This window comes from Lynx rufus, unplaced genomic scaffold (assembly GCF_022079265.1).
Source record: "Lynx rufus isolate CCGP_SWC_20201006 ecotype Redwood Valley unplaced genomic scaffold, mLynRuf1.p SCAF_15, whole genome shotgun sequence".
Lineage (NCBI taxonomy): Eukaryota > Metazoa > Chordata > Mammalia > Carnivora > Felidae > Lynx > Lynx rufus.
In genome coordinates, this window is record NW_025814829.1 from 37,828,128 (window position 1) to 37,845,046 (window position 16,919).

A 16,919-nucleotide genomic window follows, 5' to 3' on the forward strand; every position below is an offset into this window, starting at 1 on the left:
GGAAGCTAATACATAGCCTTTGATAATTTTTTACTCTCTGGTATGAAAAAATATTCCAGGCTCCTCTTGACCATATTATGACCCAGATCTGGAGTGTTTTCTTGGCCATTTTAGTAGATAGAACTAGGGGTAGGGGGAATAAAAATATTTGAAGATAAAATGAAGATAAAATTCTCATGAATGCATAATGGTATTTCCAATTCAAATTCTGAGCGTCCTAATTCTCAAGGACCTAGAGAAAACAGAATATATTAAAATAACTTGCTTTATCTTTTGTTATAAATACAACAGTCTCAGAATACCAATACTGTCACCACCAGTTATGATTATTAAAACAATTTAAAAACTGTTGCTTGTGTTATTCCTATTCTCTTTTTATTTTTTAATGGTTATACTACATTTACATTGTCAGAACATATAGCTATTACATATAGTAGGCCCCGTGCCTTTTAACTCTCATTTACTCTAATTCTACAGGTAACTATATATTTAATACTCAGTAACAGTTCTTAATGCTGCTTCTTCTGAAGTCATTTTGTTGTCCGAAGCACATTTTTTTTTCAGAAAATTCATAGAGAAGCCCTCATGGGAACAATGTTCCTTGAGTCCTTGCATGTTGATACATTTGTCAGGGTCCTTTCTACTTTAAGGTAAGTTTTGCTGGAAATAAAATCTTTAGTTCACATTTTCCTTCGTTGAAGACCTTAAACATGGCACTCAATTTGCCTCTGGCATCAACCATGGCTGTCAAAAATCTGATGATAAAGTAATTTTCTTTCCCTTATTAAGCAACATGCTCTTTTTACAGAAGTGCCCAAAACATGTTTCATTTTCTTTAAAATCTAAAAATCTACTAGCATGTGTTCATTCCAGCACATTTTATGCTCTTTCAACATGTTGTTTCAAATATTTTTCTTTCCTTTTTACAATTCAGGCCAGTTTTCTTAAGTCTTACTATTTAGTTTCATTCTGTTTCCTTGTTTTGGTGTTCTTCTTCAAGATTCCCATTATCTTGACATTGTATCTTCTTTGCCAATTACTGGTCATGTTTTCTCAAATCCTTGTCATCTTCATTCCTTTTTAGTATTTAAGAGGCTGTGACTTTTTTCAGAATAGCTAAAATCAAAAACACAAGAAACAACAGATGTTGGCGAGGATGGGGAGAAAGAGGAACCCTTTTGCACTGTTGGTAGAAATGAAAACTGGTACAGCCTCTCTGGAAAACAGTATGGAGGTTCCTCAAAAAGTCAAAAATACAACTACCCTATGATCCAGGAGTTGCACTCCTGGGTATTTATTAAAAAAATACAAAAACCCTAATGCAAAGGGATGCATGCACCCCTGTGTTTGTTGCAGCATTATTTACAATAGCCAAACTATGGCGGCAGTCCAAGTGTCCGTTGATAGATGAATGGAAGATGTGGTATACTTACACAATGGAGTATTATTGAGCCGTAAAAAAGAATGAAATCTTGTCATTTGCAACAACACGGATGGAGCTACAGGGTATAGTGCTAAGTGAAATAAGTTAGTCAGAGAAAGACAAATACCATATGATTTCACTCATATGTGGCATTTAAGAAGCAAAACAAATGAGCAAAGAAAAAAAAGAGAGAGGGAGAAACCAAGAAGTAGACTCTTAACTATAGAGAATAAACTGATGGTTACCAGAGGGGAGGGGTGAGGGGGTGGGAGAAATAGGGGATGGATATTAAAGACTACACTTATCATGATGAAAGAAATAAAATAAAATATAAAGTAAAATAAGAAAAAAATGTTATGCCTTTTTACTTTCTATTTTGGTTAAGGTATTAGTTTGTATGTCTGCTTGCTTCTGTAGTCCTCATTTGATATTATTTTGATTTTTTTCCTTCCGATTCCAATTCTTTCTTGAGTTTAGTCACCTCATTTCGGAGCTTATCTAATTTTGATATAAGACATTAAAAAAAATTTTTTTAATGTTTACTTTTGAGAGAGAGAGAGACAGAGACAGAGACAGAGACAGAGCACAAGCAGGGGAGGGGCAGAGAGCAAGAGGGAGACACAGTATCTGAAGCAGGCTCCAGGCTCTGAGCTGTCGGCACAGAGCCCTACAGGGGGCTAGAACCCACGAACCGTGAGATATGACCTGAGCCGAAGTCGGACACTTAACCGACTGAGCCACCCAGGTGCCCCAAGACATATTTTTAGTGTCTTATTTCATTTTGAAAAAACATATTCTATTTTTGATCTTTTTTCTTTTTTTTTTTTTTTTTTGGAGCAGACCTTTTTGGCATGACTTCATGATCTGTAGGGATATTATTCATTTTTTCCCATTTTTCTTATAACATTTTTACATAGATTTAAATATGGCACTTTTTGTTGCTTACTGTTATGTGAATTAAACTTTCTAGAACTGCTAGAAGGAGCCTGGATTTAAGGGAACTTCTCTAATTTCACAGAGCTTCCTCCCCAGTTCCTTTTGTGAAAAACAAATGAAATGAAATGAATCGAGGAAACGAACCCTTACAGCTCGCTCTCTCAGATCTCCTGGTTCTGTTCCCCTCCACCGCTTTTGTTCTGGGGCTCCTCTTCCCACGTCTCTTTTGTCCTCTTTTGTTCTATTTTGAGTCCACCCCAGTAGCTTTTCCTCGGGGAGGACAGTGCCCAGGAAGGGAGCCTGGAGTGAGCCATTTCAAACGCTCAGGGGGCTGGCGTGCTTCAGGCCCCTACGTTTCTCCCCCAGTGAAATGCCCTTCTCGTACTGGCCTCCTGAGCCTTCCAGTGAATGACTAACTGTTGACTATTCTGTGGCTGTCCTGTCCTCAAGTCCCATTCCTTTCCTCTGCTGAGATGCCGATACCAGGCCGGTCTTGAGGCTTTGAGCGATTGGTTTCTGTCCACTTCTTCTTTTTCTTCTTTTAAGTTTATTTATTTTTGAGAGAGAGAGAGAGAGAGAGAGCAGGGGAGGTGCAGAGAGCACGAGGGAGACCCAGGATCCAAGGCAAGCTCTATGCTGACATCAGAGAACCTGATGCTTAGCCCACTGAGCCACCCAGGCGCCCCGGTTTCTGTCCACTTCTATTTTGGTGTTTGTGAGGATACCCCGTCACCTAGTTTTGAGCAAAATATTGGCCAAAGGTTTCTAGTTTTCATTCCAGTCTCTCCATCAGTTGTGACGTGGGGATTCAGAAAGGTCCCAGAAAATGCTGCCACCACCTTTCCAGAGTGCTCCTTCTGAAACACGTCAGATCATGCTACTTGTCAGAAGTGCTGAAACAACTTCCATTTCACACCCAGGAAAAGCCGAAGTCTTTGCAATGGTGTAGGAGGCCCTGGAGGATCACGGCCCCACTCCTCAGACCCTTTCTGGTGCTCCTCTCCTGTCTGCTCTCTCTGCTCTGGCTATACCTCCACTGGCTTCATGCTGTACCTTGAACATGCCACACTTCTTGCCATCATTTGCCTTTGCTCTAGCGGTTTCCTCTACCTCGATCACCCTTCCCTCAGATGGGAAATACATTAACCACTTCCTTCAAGTGTTTAAAATCTCTTTCTCGTCGACATCTGGTCTAACTACCTTGTCTGATACGGCAACCTTCCCACTAGCACCACGGTCCCCTTTCCTTTGCTCTGTAGTTTCTCCTCTCTATAGTATTCAACATCTAACATCAAACAGTTCACTAATTTATTATGCTTACTGTGTATTACCTATCTTCCCCCTGCTAGAATATAAAATCCATGAAAGCAGGAACGTTGAAGTCTGGTTTGTTCTTTTCTGTATATCAAGTGCCCAGAACAATGTCTGGCAGATGTAGCCACTTAATAAATGCATGAATGAATAAATAAATGAGGCAGCCAGGGGTGCAGTTCGCTCAGAGCCAGCCACTGGGGAGCAAGGTCACCACCTCCACCACCCTCCTGCGTCCAGAGGGGCCAGGGTCTGCAAGCCTGTGTGAATGAGTACTGAGCACAGCCAAGCAGAGTTTGCCCTTGAGCCTCATGGATTATCATAAGGCCAGAGATGTCAGAAACATTCTTTCTAGGACTTCTGAGTTCAGCCCAAGCCACAAATAGCACCCCAGCCATGTGCCTTCTAGCATTTCAGCACATCTGCTCCCCATCCCATTGGAAGAGCAGAGAAGCCTGGAGGGCAAAAAAAAAAAAAAAAAAAAAAAAGGGAGAGAGAGACAACTCCAGTTCTTGGCAAAGGGGTTCACAAGTAGGGAAGAAGATGACAATGCGTGACAGTGTCCCTGTCCCCAGGCGCCAACCAGCCCCAGCTGCGCTGCGCTGTGCTGAAAGCCTGTAACCTGAGTCGGTTGCGTCCTTGCCCCTTTGGATGGAACTAGGGGCTATTATTTATTTGGTGTTCTCAACTTAGTCTCAGGGAACAGGCATCACATCGCCCATCTTCTAGCTCTTCCAGCATAAGTAACGTTAACTTAGGACTGACCCAAGCAAGCGTCAGGCTCAAGGGTCTTTCTAAACAAACCTATGTAGGTCTCAGGCATGCAGTGCCCCCTCTCTCCTTCCCTTAGAAGAAGGAAGCCTAAGGTGGAGGCCATCTTTACAGGGAAATCCTGCCCCGAACAGTCTCTCTGAAACTCAAATTCGTCTTGGAAAATGCTCCCTGGGCTTGGATGACTGAAGGATCATTGCCCAATCAGGAGAATGCAAGCCTATTGCCAGGGCCAAGAAAACAGGTAAAAGGTCAAAAGTGAGGCCTTTTCCAGCCCAAGCTTAGGATCCTAGCTCTTTCCTTCGGTTCCTTTTTTATTCTGCTGGAAACTGCCAGCACAGCAGCCAAGATGAGCTCCCATACTCACATACTCACAGTATCACAGGGTGGATTATGTCAGGCCCTCCCCTGTGCCTTCGCTGCCTTGTTTCCAGGGCAGTACGGCAGCTCTTGAAGCTCTCTCTTCTCTTCTTTCGTTCTCTCATTCCCAGTCAGTGGATGCATGGTTCTTAACCAGTAAAACTCAGTGGGCTCCACTGCCATCAGCTAAGAGTGAGGCATGAATCCTCAAATCACAAGAACCTGAAATTCACACCATCTCTCGAGTTTTCCAAGAGTTCCCCTTGAAGTTGGACCAAATATTCAGTGGTCCCTCCACCCCCACCAGGGTCCCCAACCCAGCTGAGAAAGATACTACTGTGCCCCAGCCTAGTACACATGATACCTCATTTATTCTATGTAAGCCCCTTAAGATAAATACTATCGTGCCCATTATATGCACGAGAACACTGAGTTCAATGGCTTATGCAAGGTCTTGCAACTTGGAAAAGGCCTCATCAATGTTTACTGCCTTATGAGGTTTTCCAGCTAGCCTGTACAGAGATGTGTTCTCTGTGTTTAAAGGTGTCAGAGACAATCACCTCTGGGGTTCTGGAATGTTACGGAAATAGGACTTCCAAATAGGGAGACCGTGCATCTTGGTTTCCCCCAAGAGAGTTCTGATATCTCTGTGTATTATTAACAGGGCTCTCTTTTCAAAACTGTCTTACTTTGGACAGTAAGTTACATAGTCTTCCTATCCAAGATAGACCAGAAGCAAAGACGTAGGAAAACCAAACCAAACCAAACCAAACCAAAACACCTTGTTCACGAGGTCACTGAGCAGTCGGCATAGAAAGGCCTCATTAGGGCTTTAATATTCTCAGGGTCTGCCCCACCCCAACTTCTCTTGCTGGCTTTGCCTCAGATGTTCCCTTTCAAACTGCCCATACTTCTCCTTGCACAATGCTGGAGCTATGACCTATAGGACAGGAGGAAATGAGATCAGAATATGCCAGACGGTTCTCAGCACCCCAGATGTCCCTTCCAGTGGATCCCTGCATTACTGAAAACAAACTAAGCCTCTGTGCAGGCGACCCATGTCTTTCCAATCCTAACAGATAAAGGACTCTCCTGTGGAGGAGAATCTGAGAGACCACCAAGGTTTTGAATGTCCTGTGAGAAAGGAAAATAAGAATGTCTTTGACCAAAGCTTTTAGTCCACATTGGAGCTTCCCCAGACTCCCTCCTCTATCCCAGAATGGAATGACCCAGTGGAGGCAACAGATAGATGTTCAGCAATCAAAGATCCAAATTTGTATTCTAGCTTGCCCACTTATGAGCTGGGTGACCTTGGGTAAGTTTGTCAACCTCTCTGAGCTTCAGCTTTCTAATTCATCTGAAAAATGGATATAAGAAGACCCACCATGCAATGCAATTGCAAAATTTCAGATGCAATTATGTGTAAAATGTCCAGCATAGAAGAGGCATTTATTCATAGTGATGATGATGTTGGGGATGAGGAGGACGAGGAATATGAAAGTCATCTGTCACTGAATGCAACACAGCAATGCCACTCTCTGGGCAGACAGGAAATATTCCAAAAGCATAAACTCCAAAAGGAATAACCAATAAATATTTGTCAAGCAGTCAGAAATTTTGAGAAGAGAGGGTTCAATTATTTAACCAAGTCAAACTAAACTGAGATTTATTTGGAAACTAATATGTACCAAGTAAGATAATGAATACTGGGGATTACAGGGATTCCCATAAATGAGTTTATGCTCTCCAGGGGCATACGGACAAATAGAGGGTCCAAGTTAAAGACGGACATGTATTCCCACTTCACCATGATTTCAGGCAGAGGTTTTTTTTGTTTTGTTTTTTGTTTTTTAAATGCCTATTTGTTTTTAAGAGAGAGAGAGAAGTTTAAGCCGAGAAGGGGCAGACAGACGGAGACACAGAATCGGAAGCAGGCTCCAGGCTCTGAGTTGTCAGCACAGAGCCTCATGCTGTCCTGAACTCACAAACCATGAGATTGTGACCTGAGCCGAAGTTGGGCACTTAACCGGCTGAGCCACCCAGATGCCCCTCAGGCAGAGTTTTAAAACACTGTCAGAGCAGAAAGGATCAAACAGGACATTTTGCTTAGCAAGGTGCAAGAACCTCACAAAAGGGTGGGCAAGGGAGCTGATCCTTCAAAGCTAGGCAGGATTTCTAGGCATCTGACAGCATGTTTACAGTCTAGGTTGGGAAAATTCAGTTCCATTCTTCCCTCTGCAAAGAAGACAAATTGTTTCTCAAAAAGGAGGATGAAGGAGACTCCTTCATACTCCTCTTTCTCATATGAAGTCAGTGGCCAAGTCTAAAATTGAATACACATTCTGAGAGCCCCCAAGACCTGAGACTGAAACAAAATTTTTGATGCAGAGATTAATCAAGACTTGGATACAAATTCATATCACATATAAAAAATGTTTCAACTTCACAGAGTTAACTTCGAGACATTTAGTGGAAAACAAGGCATTGAATCACAAACTAAATACACAGAATATGACTTATCAGAGGTAAAAAGATAAACAGTACTTGTGATATGTCACTGCTAAGAAATATTATCAATCAAGGTCACCATCTGGAAAGAGGAATTAAATTCATTCATTAGCCTTCTGCTTTAATTTCGATTCCCAAACCTTGTTTAAACTAGTAAGTTAGAACTTCTTGGTTAAATAAACAAGCAGTTGGCTCTGGCATAGCAAATGAAAACAAATCATAATTCAGTCTAATTGTTCTTCTTGGTTAGACATTAGCTGGTAGACCGTGAGGTGTTTCTATGTCTGCTACTCAAAATGGAGGACATATTGTTGCCATACTTACATTCTAGCCTTGAAAAGAACTCATGCTACTTTCACAAACATTATTTCATTTATCTTCACAAAAACCCTGAGAAATTAAAAACGAGCACAGTGGAGTGAGGAAGCAGGAATTACAGCCTGATACAGGCTGGGCACATCATGTGAAACAGGAATTAGGTTTGTTCTCCCTGGTTCTTGGAAGTAGAAAAGAACCAAAGTGTAACATTAAAGAGAGAGAGCACGTTAGACTCAACAGAAAGAATTTTCTAACACAGAAAATAGTCTAGGGGCGCCTGGGTGGCTCAGTTCGTTAAGTGTCTGACTCTTGGTTTCAGCTCAGGTCATGATCTCACAGTTCGTGGGTTCAAGCCCTGCATTGGGCCTTGTGCTGACAACGTGGACCCTGCTTGGGATTCTGTCTCTCCCCCTCTCCCTGATCCTCCCCTGCTTGCTTGTGCTATAAAAAGAAAGAAAGAAAGAAAGAAAGAAAGAAAGAAAGAAAGAAAGAAAGAAAGAAAAAGAAAATAGGCTAAAGAGGCCTCAGGATACATCAAATTCCCTGTAATCTCCATACAAAATCTTGGTGGAGCATGCAATTTAACAAGAGATTATTGAGCTTAGACTGTGCTAGGTTTACAGGTAGACCTGAGTTGAAGATGGAAAAAAACCACGTTCTTGGATATGGGTATCTCTGCCAGGGAATGAGAGTCACCTGGCAGTATCTTTAAAGATTTAAAATGCCCACATCCTAAAATCCAGAAATTTCACTTTATAGTATCCACATGTGCAAAACAGTCGTATGTATAAGGATAATCTTGCATCATTGTTTTGGAATAGCCTGAGTTGAAAATGACCTATGTGTCAATTAATAAGGGATTGGCTAGATAAACTATAGTATTATATATCCATATTAGGAAATACCACGAACTAGTTTGAAAAATAAAAGACAACTTGGGGAAGCTACATCTAATAAAAGAATAGGTTGCCAAGATATATGGTTGAGTTAAAAACAAACAAACAAAAGGCAGTTGAAGGACCATCCATATCATATGATATAAATGACATGTTTGAAAAAGCCCCATGTTTTCCATGGTTACACATGCATACATGAAATGTATAAGAAAAGGTCTGAAGGAAAAACAAAAAGTGATATCAGTATTCATTTCCAGGGATTAAGAAAAGGGATGGTGAAGAGATGGGATTGTCAAAGGGGCCTTTAGCCTTCTCCGGAGTATTTTTAATTTTTACAAAGCAAGTGAATTTATGGATCCCTTGTTTAGTTAAAACAGTTGCTTTCATACTTAAAAGCAGAGGAGAAGAGGAGAAGGCAGCTCCACAGGCTCACAATCTTTTAAATGATGCATTAAAATGTAATTCAATATGATCTGTGCAGCAATCAAATAATAATAGCTAACATTTGTTGAGCTCTTATTATGTACCATGGGCTGTCTGCTGAATAAGTCATCAGTCCTGATCTCAACCTCAGAATGAGGACCAATTGTTACCCCTGCTTTTGGAGGTATAACTGAAGCTCTGAGTGACCTGACAAAGGCCGTAATGCTAGCGAGTACAGAACAGGGGTTTCAACACATGTGTTTCTGACTCCACAGAGTCTAGACTCCTAACCTCCATGCTGTCTTGCCCAGGTGTAGAGAGACCATAGATGATCTAGGGCAGTAGAGCTGGAGACGTTTGTGAACTTGAACGGGGGTCCTCAGAGGGAGAGTACAGTCATGGCGGGCAGGGCTCCCATCACAGATAACCACTTCCCCTTTCTTTTTCACGAAGAGAACCTTGACCCGGTGCTAGGGGTCAACACTCATTGAAAACTCTCACAGCCACCTTTGCACAGAGGGGCAGACTTGGTGCCCGCGGGTGAGATGTAGGCAGAGTTTGTTTGCAGGAAGACCTAGTCAAGGGGCCAGTGCAGGTGATACGTGCCACTTTGGCCTTTTGTCCATCACCCGTTTCTGCCTTCCTGATATTTTCTCTCCAGAAATATTTCTGGAGATGCAAAAGCCATCTAAAGGAGTTTGCTACGTTAATTATATCCTGGAGCTGCTGAGTAGCCCAGCGAGCTACCTCTGACTTGTGTGGGAAAAAGAAACCTCTTTTTGGTTAAGTCCACAGTCAGGTTCCATGCTGACACATGTAGTCTAACGAACACATGGGGGTCTACACAGGCTCCTTGTGGGGAAAGAGCAGGATGCCTAAAAGGCCTTAGCCTCACCTGGTTTTGAAAATGGAAAAGATTTGCTCCTGCCGCCCCTGCGTCCCAGTTCCCTTGGGACCACCAGGCACCGGGCATGTGGCAGCCACAGCGGGCCAGCAGACAGAGCCACAACCCACAAACACACAGGGAAATGTGGAACGGAGCCAGAGGCTCCATGGCGCTTCAGATCCTCCTCAGCAAAAACCCAGGGCGGAAGGTCAGTCTGCTCGTGTTGCGTATCTGCAACTTGACTCCTCGTTCAGGGCTATAGATCCCAGTCCGCTTATAGCAGCAGCAAGCGCCGCAGGGGGAAGGGCGGGGCTTTGGCAGCTGTTTGTTTTGAACCTGCCTGGGCAGCTCCCTGAACATTTGTTTCAAAAGCAGGCAAGGGAGGGGGACATTTCTGGGGGTGGAAAAAGGAGCTGAGGAGCAGGGAAAAGAAGAAAGGCACGCGCTCTCCGCTCTCTGAGTGAAGTAGGGAGATCTAAGTCTCCAGAGGTTCTGTTCCCCAAGTCAGTTCCCTGAGCCTGCCCACCCCAAGGGCTGGGCTCGTCCAAGGCTCGGCTCCAGCAGACTTAGAGGCTGTTTGAAAGTCAAAAGATGGGAAAAGAGCAGAAGAAGAGACAGGAGTGTCAGTCACCAACACTAAAGGGGAGGAGCATTTTGAGAAAGAGTCCGCTGGGTGGTGCTCCTTAGAGCGACCAGGGAGGGTGGGGATGTGGCCAAGCTGGCCTGCAAAGTCGGTGGCTGGGGTTGACCATCCTTCCTTAAGGTCTGCCAGCGAAGGAACAAATATGGCAGTAGCTTACCAACATGGTGGAAAGGAGGAAGGAAGCCCTGTCTAGGCAAAATAAGTAGCTGGTAGGACTTGAAGGGGCCAAGTGAGAGGGAATTTTAGATTGGGGTAAACTGCAGCCATGCCCCCTCTGCCACTCGCCTCCCATGGTGCCTGCTCTCCCTTGTTGGTTGTTAGTGTCCTTCAATCTTTTTTGCTTTCAGGACCTCCCGGAGAATTTGAACTTCAGCTAGCAGATCTTAAAACTTTTCTAACGTCGGAAGACATAAAGTTATCACTAGATGCTAAGTGATAAGGGCACTGTGATCATTGAAATGACTTTTTATTTAAATGACATTTTATGTAAATGATCATTTAAATCATTTAAATGACTCTCAATGGAACCTGCCCTTGATAGAAACTTGAGAGTATTTTCCAGTGACTAAAAAGAGGTCAGAAGCCTGGAACTTGAAAGTTGGAAAGGAATCTGGATCGCCGAATTCAACCCTCTTACGTTATTAATGTCACCCCAGCTAGTTTGGGGATTATAAAGCAAATACAGAGCACATATACCAGTAACTCCTCACTTGTACATCCATTCATTCGTTGAAGTTTCACGTCAACCCTAGACATAGATAGTCTGACAGGCAAAGTCATTCACCTGAGGTCACACACAGTAAGGGACAGAGCTGGGATTTGAAGCCACATAATCTGGCTCCAGGCATCTGTGCTCTTAACCACTTCTTTCTATTCCCTTGGGTTTCTCAGCAGCATTTTCTCCATTGTGCCTCAGTCCTGCCCTCCCAGTCCCCTACCCCCCACCTCCTTTCAATGTCAACAGAAGTCCTCACCTTGTTCCCAGCCTCTGATGGAGGCAGGCAAGAAGGATGGTTTTCTCTGTGTGAAAACAATGGTAAAGGAAGAATAAAAGGGACCATGGCGGCCAGGAAGGGGCTGAGGCCCAAGCCGAAGAGGATCAGGCCCTACTGCCCCTCCTGAGTATAAGGGGTGAACTGGCCTTAGTATGGAGGTGGCAGCTGTAGCGTAGAGCCTAGAGACTTGGTCAGGTGGGGAAGATGCCCCCCCCCCCAGGAAGTGGTATGCAAAATCCTGATCATATGCATTTTTAAACATCCCTCCCCTTCTGATACAAAAGCTGATCTAGAATGAACCAAACTGTTGGGGTTGCTCTCTCCCAAGTCTCCTGGCACTCCAGGAAACTCAGCCGTGATACAGAGACAAGAGCAGTGGGGATGGAGTTAGGAAACTAGACTTCAAACCCTGACTGCCTCTTAACTAGCTGTGTGGCCTGGAAGCAAATCACATTGCTTCCTGGAGCCTCAGCTTCTTTCTCTCTCGTGTAAGAATATCCTTCCTCTCCCATAGCTGTGAGAATCAGATGAAGTCTAGCTGCAAGTGAGGGCTCACCTAGCTCAAGCCTGGCAGGTAGCCTTTGCAGACTGCTGAATGTGGGGGGACTTGCAGCCCTAGTCTCAGGGAAGACCCCAGCGCGGCAGGACGCAAGGATGGAGGGTCTGTGGCAGAATCTGGTAGAAATAGAGCCTTGGGCTATTTGATTTAAAGCTGGATTTGCATAGCAAGCAGAGAGTTGTTTTTTGAAGTGAATTTTAGTTCAAAATTCTGTTTTGTCCTAACATAAACCTCCCTATTAGGACATGAATGGTGAATGTTTTCATTATAAAGTAATGCATTTTCATGATTCCACACTTCCAAAGTCTAGGAAAATCTACCTTTTTTTCCACCATTTAATTTTAACATCGAATATATTTTTTCCAGGTTTATCAAAGCATGTTTTTCTTCATTTTGACTTTGGTAAGATGTTGATAAAAACGATCTAATTGGATTTTGTTTGCTCTTGGGCCAAAACTATAAATACGAATAGAGAGAGAGAGAGGAGTGAGCAGAGACCAAGACAGGGAGAGAGAGGGAGGAGGAAGACAGAGAAGAGAGAGGGGTATTTATTTTAAGGAATTGGTTCACACTGTTGTGGAGGCTTGGGGAGTTCAAAATCTGGTAGGGTGAGCTTGCAGGCTGGAGATCCAGAGTCAGTTCCAGTCAAAGCAGAATTCCATCTTGCTCAGAAAAAAGTCAGCCTTTGTTCCATTAAAGGCCATTAACAGATTGGATGAGGCCAACCCACATTTTTTTAAATGTTGATTTATTTATTTTGAGACAGAGAAAGAGTGCACATGCGTGCGGGGGGAGGGGACAGAGAGGGGAGGGGTAGAGACAGAGAAAGAGCATCTCAAGCAGGTTCCACACTGTCAGCCCAGAGCCTAATGTGGCTCTATCTCATGATCTCCCAGGTGCCCCATGAGCCTCTAAAGGCCAACCCTTATTTTTAAGCTTCACTCAAAGTCAACCAATTTAAATGTTAAGCTCATTCAAAAATACCTTCACAGAAAACATCCAAAATAATGTTTGACCAAATATCTGGGCACCATGGCTCAGCCTCATTGATACATAAAATTAACATTTTGTAAAATAAAGGCTTTTTATAAATAAAAGTGAGAAGGATCAAATGAACCTCTCTATAAGTTGCTTCTCAAACCATAATGGTCTTTGTGCCAAGCTTTGCGGAAACCATGTCAGGTGTTCAGCCCTGAGCAATTTCAGCTTAATTCCAGGAGTTTTCTAGTAGGTGATGCTGGTGGTGGTGGTGTGAGTGGAATGGGTTTACGCTCTTGGAGTGAGCAAGCACACTGCTTTTGTTTAGGTTGTATGATGGGCACGGGAGCAAGTGTGGTGGGGGTGGTTAAATCACATGAATTCCCTTGGTGGGGTCACCTGGCTTGAAGGAACCAGGAGGGACAATGACATCCTGACATGCCTCTTAAGGAAATAATGAAATGTTCTTGTCTATTTCTCTAGATCATGGCCTCTGTCCTCCAGAAAGTCTGCCAGCCCAACCCTGCGGCTTTGACAAATCTCCATCATCCTCAGGAAAGGGCTTAAGGCAGCCAAGGCAACAGTGGAGAAAGGAAATTAAAACTCTGGCAACAGTGGAGAAAGACTTCAGGCCTAGGAGGGGATGGGAGCTGGAGCCATGAGCTCTGCTATTTCTATCTTCTCAGAGATTACCAGTCTGGCTGGCAGGCATCTCTATCAAGAGAAATTTGGAGAGCATGAGTGCCAGTAGGTCATATGGGTTTGAGGAAGGTACAGCCCCACCCCTGCCCCACCTCCCAACACATCCCAGCAACCTCCGTCATCAGCAACCTTAGTCATCTCCAGCCTAAGATAGAGATGTCCTGGAGCCTTAACAGTAAAGGTCAGTTGATTTAAATAGCTATGGCATCTACAGCAACTTTCCTGGCCTAAGAAAGGAAACCCAAGCCACGCGAGATGATTTGCCGATGGCTCTACCTATGACAGGGGGACAGAAGGCGGGCCTGACAAGAATTTGTTAGACATTTATTGTGATCCCTACTATCGTGCTCTGGCACGTCCACATAGTGGCCTTGCTTAATCCCGAAGGCTGTACATCATTATAATCATGTTATGGGTGACGAAAATTCTCAGTACAATTAAGTGACTTGCCCAAAGATAACAGGATTAGACATCTCTCCTTTGCTAACCAAGTGTTGTAGACTTAATACCATGGTGCTAAAAAGTGTAGACCTTTTCTCAAAAGATCATAAATGCACAATTTTTTTTTAACTCAAAACTGTGGGGAAAAACAACCACAAACAATTCTTACCTAGCCCTGTCTCTAGTTAAGTCACTACAATCAGTATTTGTAAAGTTTTCCAGGAATAGTCTATGAATATAAGTGTATAAGTTTGTGTGTCCATGCATGTGTATGTTACATGCACAGACACACACACACAAATCGTAGAATACAGTATACTCTTTTGCACCTTGCTTTTTCACTTAATATAGCTCTAATTTCCCTATCAGTACAAATAGACTTTCTTCATTCTTGTAAACAACTGCATAACATATACACGGATGAGCCACATTTATCTAACCAATTAGTTTCAATAGTTTGCTAATATAAACAATGTGGTAATGATCTTTCCTGCACACATCTTTTTTTTTAAAATTTTTTTTAAATGTTTATTTTTTGAGAGAGAGAGAGTGAGAGAGAGAGAGAGAGAGAGAGAGAGAGAGAGAGAGAGTCAGCGGGGGAGGGGCAGAGAGAGAGGGAGACACAGAATCCGAAGCAGGCTCCAGGCTCTGAGCTGTCCACACAGAGCCCTACACGGGGCTCGAACCCACAAACCGTGAGACCATGACCTGAGCCGAAGTCGGACACTTAACCGAGCCACCCAGGCGCCCCCTGCACACATCTTTATGCACATATGCAAGCATATACATTTCTAGGAAGACAATGTTGGGTGTCAAAAGGATATGTGCATTGGTGAGGTGCCTGGGTAGCTCAGGTGGTTAAGCGACTTTGGCTCAGGTCACGATCTCAGCTTCATGAGTTCCAGCTCCGCATTGGGCTCTGTGCTGACAGCTCAGAGCCTGGAGCCTGTTTCTGATTCTGTGTCTCCTTCTCTCTCTGCCCCTCCCCTGCTCAAGCTGTGTGTGTGTCTCTCTCAAAAATAAATACACATTAAAAAAAATTTTTTTAAAGGATATGTACACTGGAAATAATGATTTAAATTGCCAAACCATCCTCCCAAAAGGATGTCCCAATTCACACTTCCACTAGCAATGTCTGAGAGACTGCCAGTGATTCCAACCTTCCAGAAAGGTCCAAAATCTGTATCTAACAGAAACAGTGCCCAGACCCAGGACTTCTGGTTTTAAGTCTAGCATTTATTTTTCCTTTTATGTAAAAATCACCTTCTGCATGGACAAGGTATAAAAGACACAGGAGAAAGGCAGAATTTAGATGCAATAGAAGCATTACTGTCTCTACCTAGCTTAGCTCCTACAAGTAAAGAAAGCAAACCAACCTTCTGAACAAATCACTGAACAACTTAGGCTCCAATGACCAGCCCCATTTCTGAGCCGCATAGTCCAGAGCTGGCATGGAGCTACTGAAAAATGTTACCTTGTCTCTTCTGGATCTCCTGGGCTTGTATAGACAGCTGGGAGTGTTTCACTATATGGATCCAGGAAGCTTTTCCTTCCTTCCCTAAAGTCTGTTCTCCGAGGGCGATGTCCATTCTCCCCGTGTTCATTCTACTAGTTTGCATGATGAAGTTGCCCACAGCATTTCCTTGATTCAGACCATAAAAACAGGGCATTTTTATGAAGACATCTTAAATAATCCTTAAATGAGTTTACTTGGGGTGCAATTATATGAAAGTGAGCATCTTTAGAAATACCATGCCCAGTATGTAGTAGCAGGAAGAACTCTGCTTGGCACTTTATGGATGCCATCTCATTAATCCTAATAACAACCTTGCAAGGCTATGTTAATCCCATTTTACTGATGAGAAAAGTAAGGCACAGAGAGAGAAAGTAAACCACAATATCACAAAACAGGTAAATAACGGGACCAAAAACTAATCTCCTCTGGAGATTCTAATGTAGTTAGCTCTAGGGCGAAGTCCCAGATTCTGAAAGTTTACAATACGCCCCTATGACCACCGTTGTGAAAAGAAGATGGTGCTAGCCGCCTAGAACTCTTAGTTAGTTTGGAATTTTGGAAGACCATCTTTTACACGGGTGCAAAGTTTGAGGAAAAGGTGGCATGGAAGCGAAAAGTGAGTTATAACTTAGACTAATGTCTCCCTGAGGATTAAAAAGAAACAACATACAAATAAGTCCTTTGCCTTTGGAAAAGCAACATTGGTATGGGCAAAGAACACACTCGCTGTTTAGCAATCGCTTCTTCCAGAAAAGCATTTCTCTGAGGGACCTCAGGCACATCACACTTAGTTCCCTCCCACGTTCCTTTCTTCACTAGAACCTCCTCTCCACCTGCCTTTTAGGGATAGCCTAAAGATGCAAGACGCTGCCTGCTAGGGCAACTGCCTGCTAATACTTAGATGTGAGGAACCAAGTTGATGATGAGAATCACAGTGGAAAATTCCTTCATTCACCTGGTCAGTTTAGCTCCTATGTGCAGTTCTTTAAGAAGACAACAGAGTCGCCATTGTCAGGCTTTCTTCTTGTCAGACCTATTCCCTTCAGGATCTTCCTCTGTCATCTCCTCTCTCCATCGCAGCATCAAATTGCTTCCCAATCAGTGTTAATTAAAAATATAAATTGGGAGGGGCGCCTGGGTGCCTCAGTCGGTTAAGCGGCCGACGTCGGCTCAGGTCATGATCTTGCGGTCGGTGAGTTTGAGGCCCGCGTCAGGCTCTGTGCTGACATCTCAGAGCCTGGAGCCTGTTTCAG

At 43.5% G+C, this 16,919-nt stretch overlaps 1 long non-coding RNA gene across 1 annotated transcript; it reads right to left on the reverse strand.

Annotated features, from left to right (window-relative positions):
* Positions 1–353: 353 nt before the first annotated feature.
* On the reverse strand, positions 354–16,834 carry LOC124510139 (uncharacterized). The gene is made up of 2 exons (XR_006961629.1): positions 15,625–16,834; positions 354–1,116 (listed from the first exon to the last, which is right to left on the reverse strand). It is a non-coding gene; the product is annotated as an uncharacterized LOC124510139 (long non-coding RNA).
* Between the last annotated feature and the right edge of the window lie 85 nt (positions 16,835–16,919).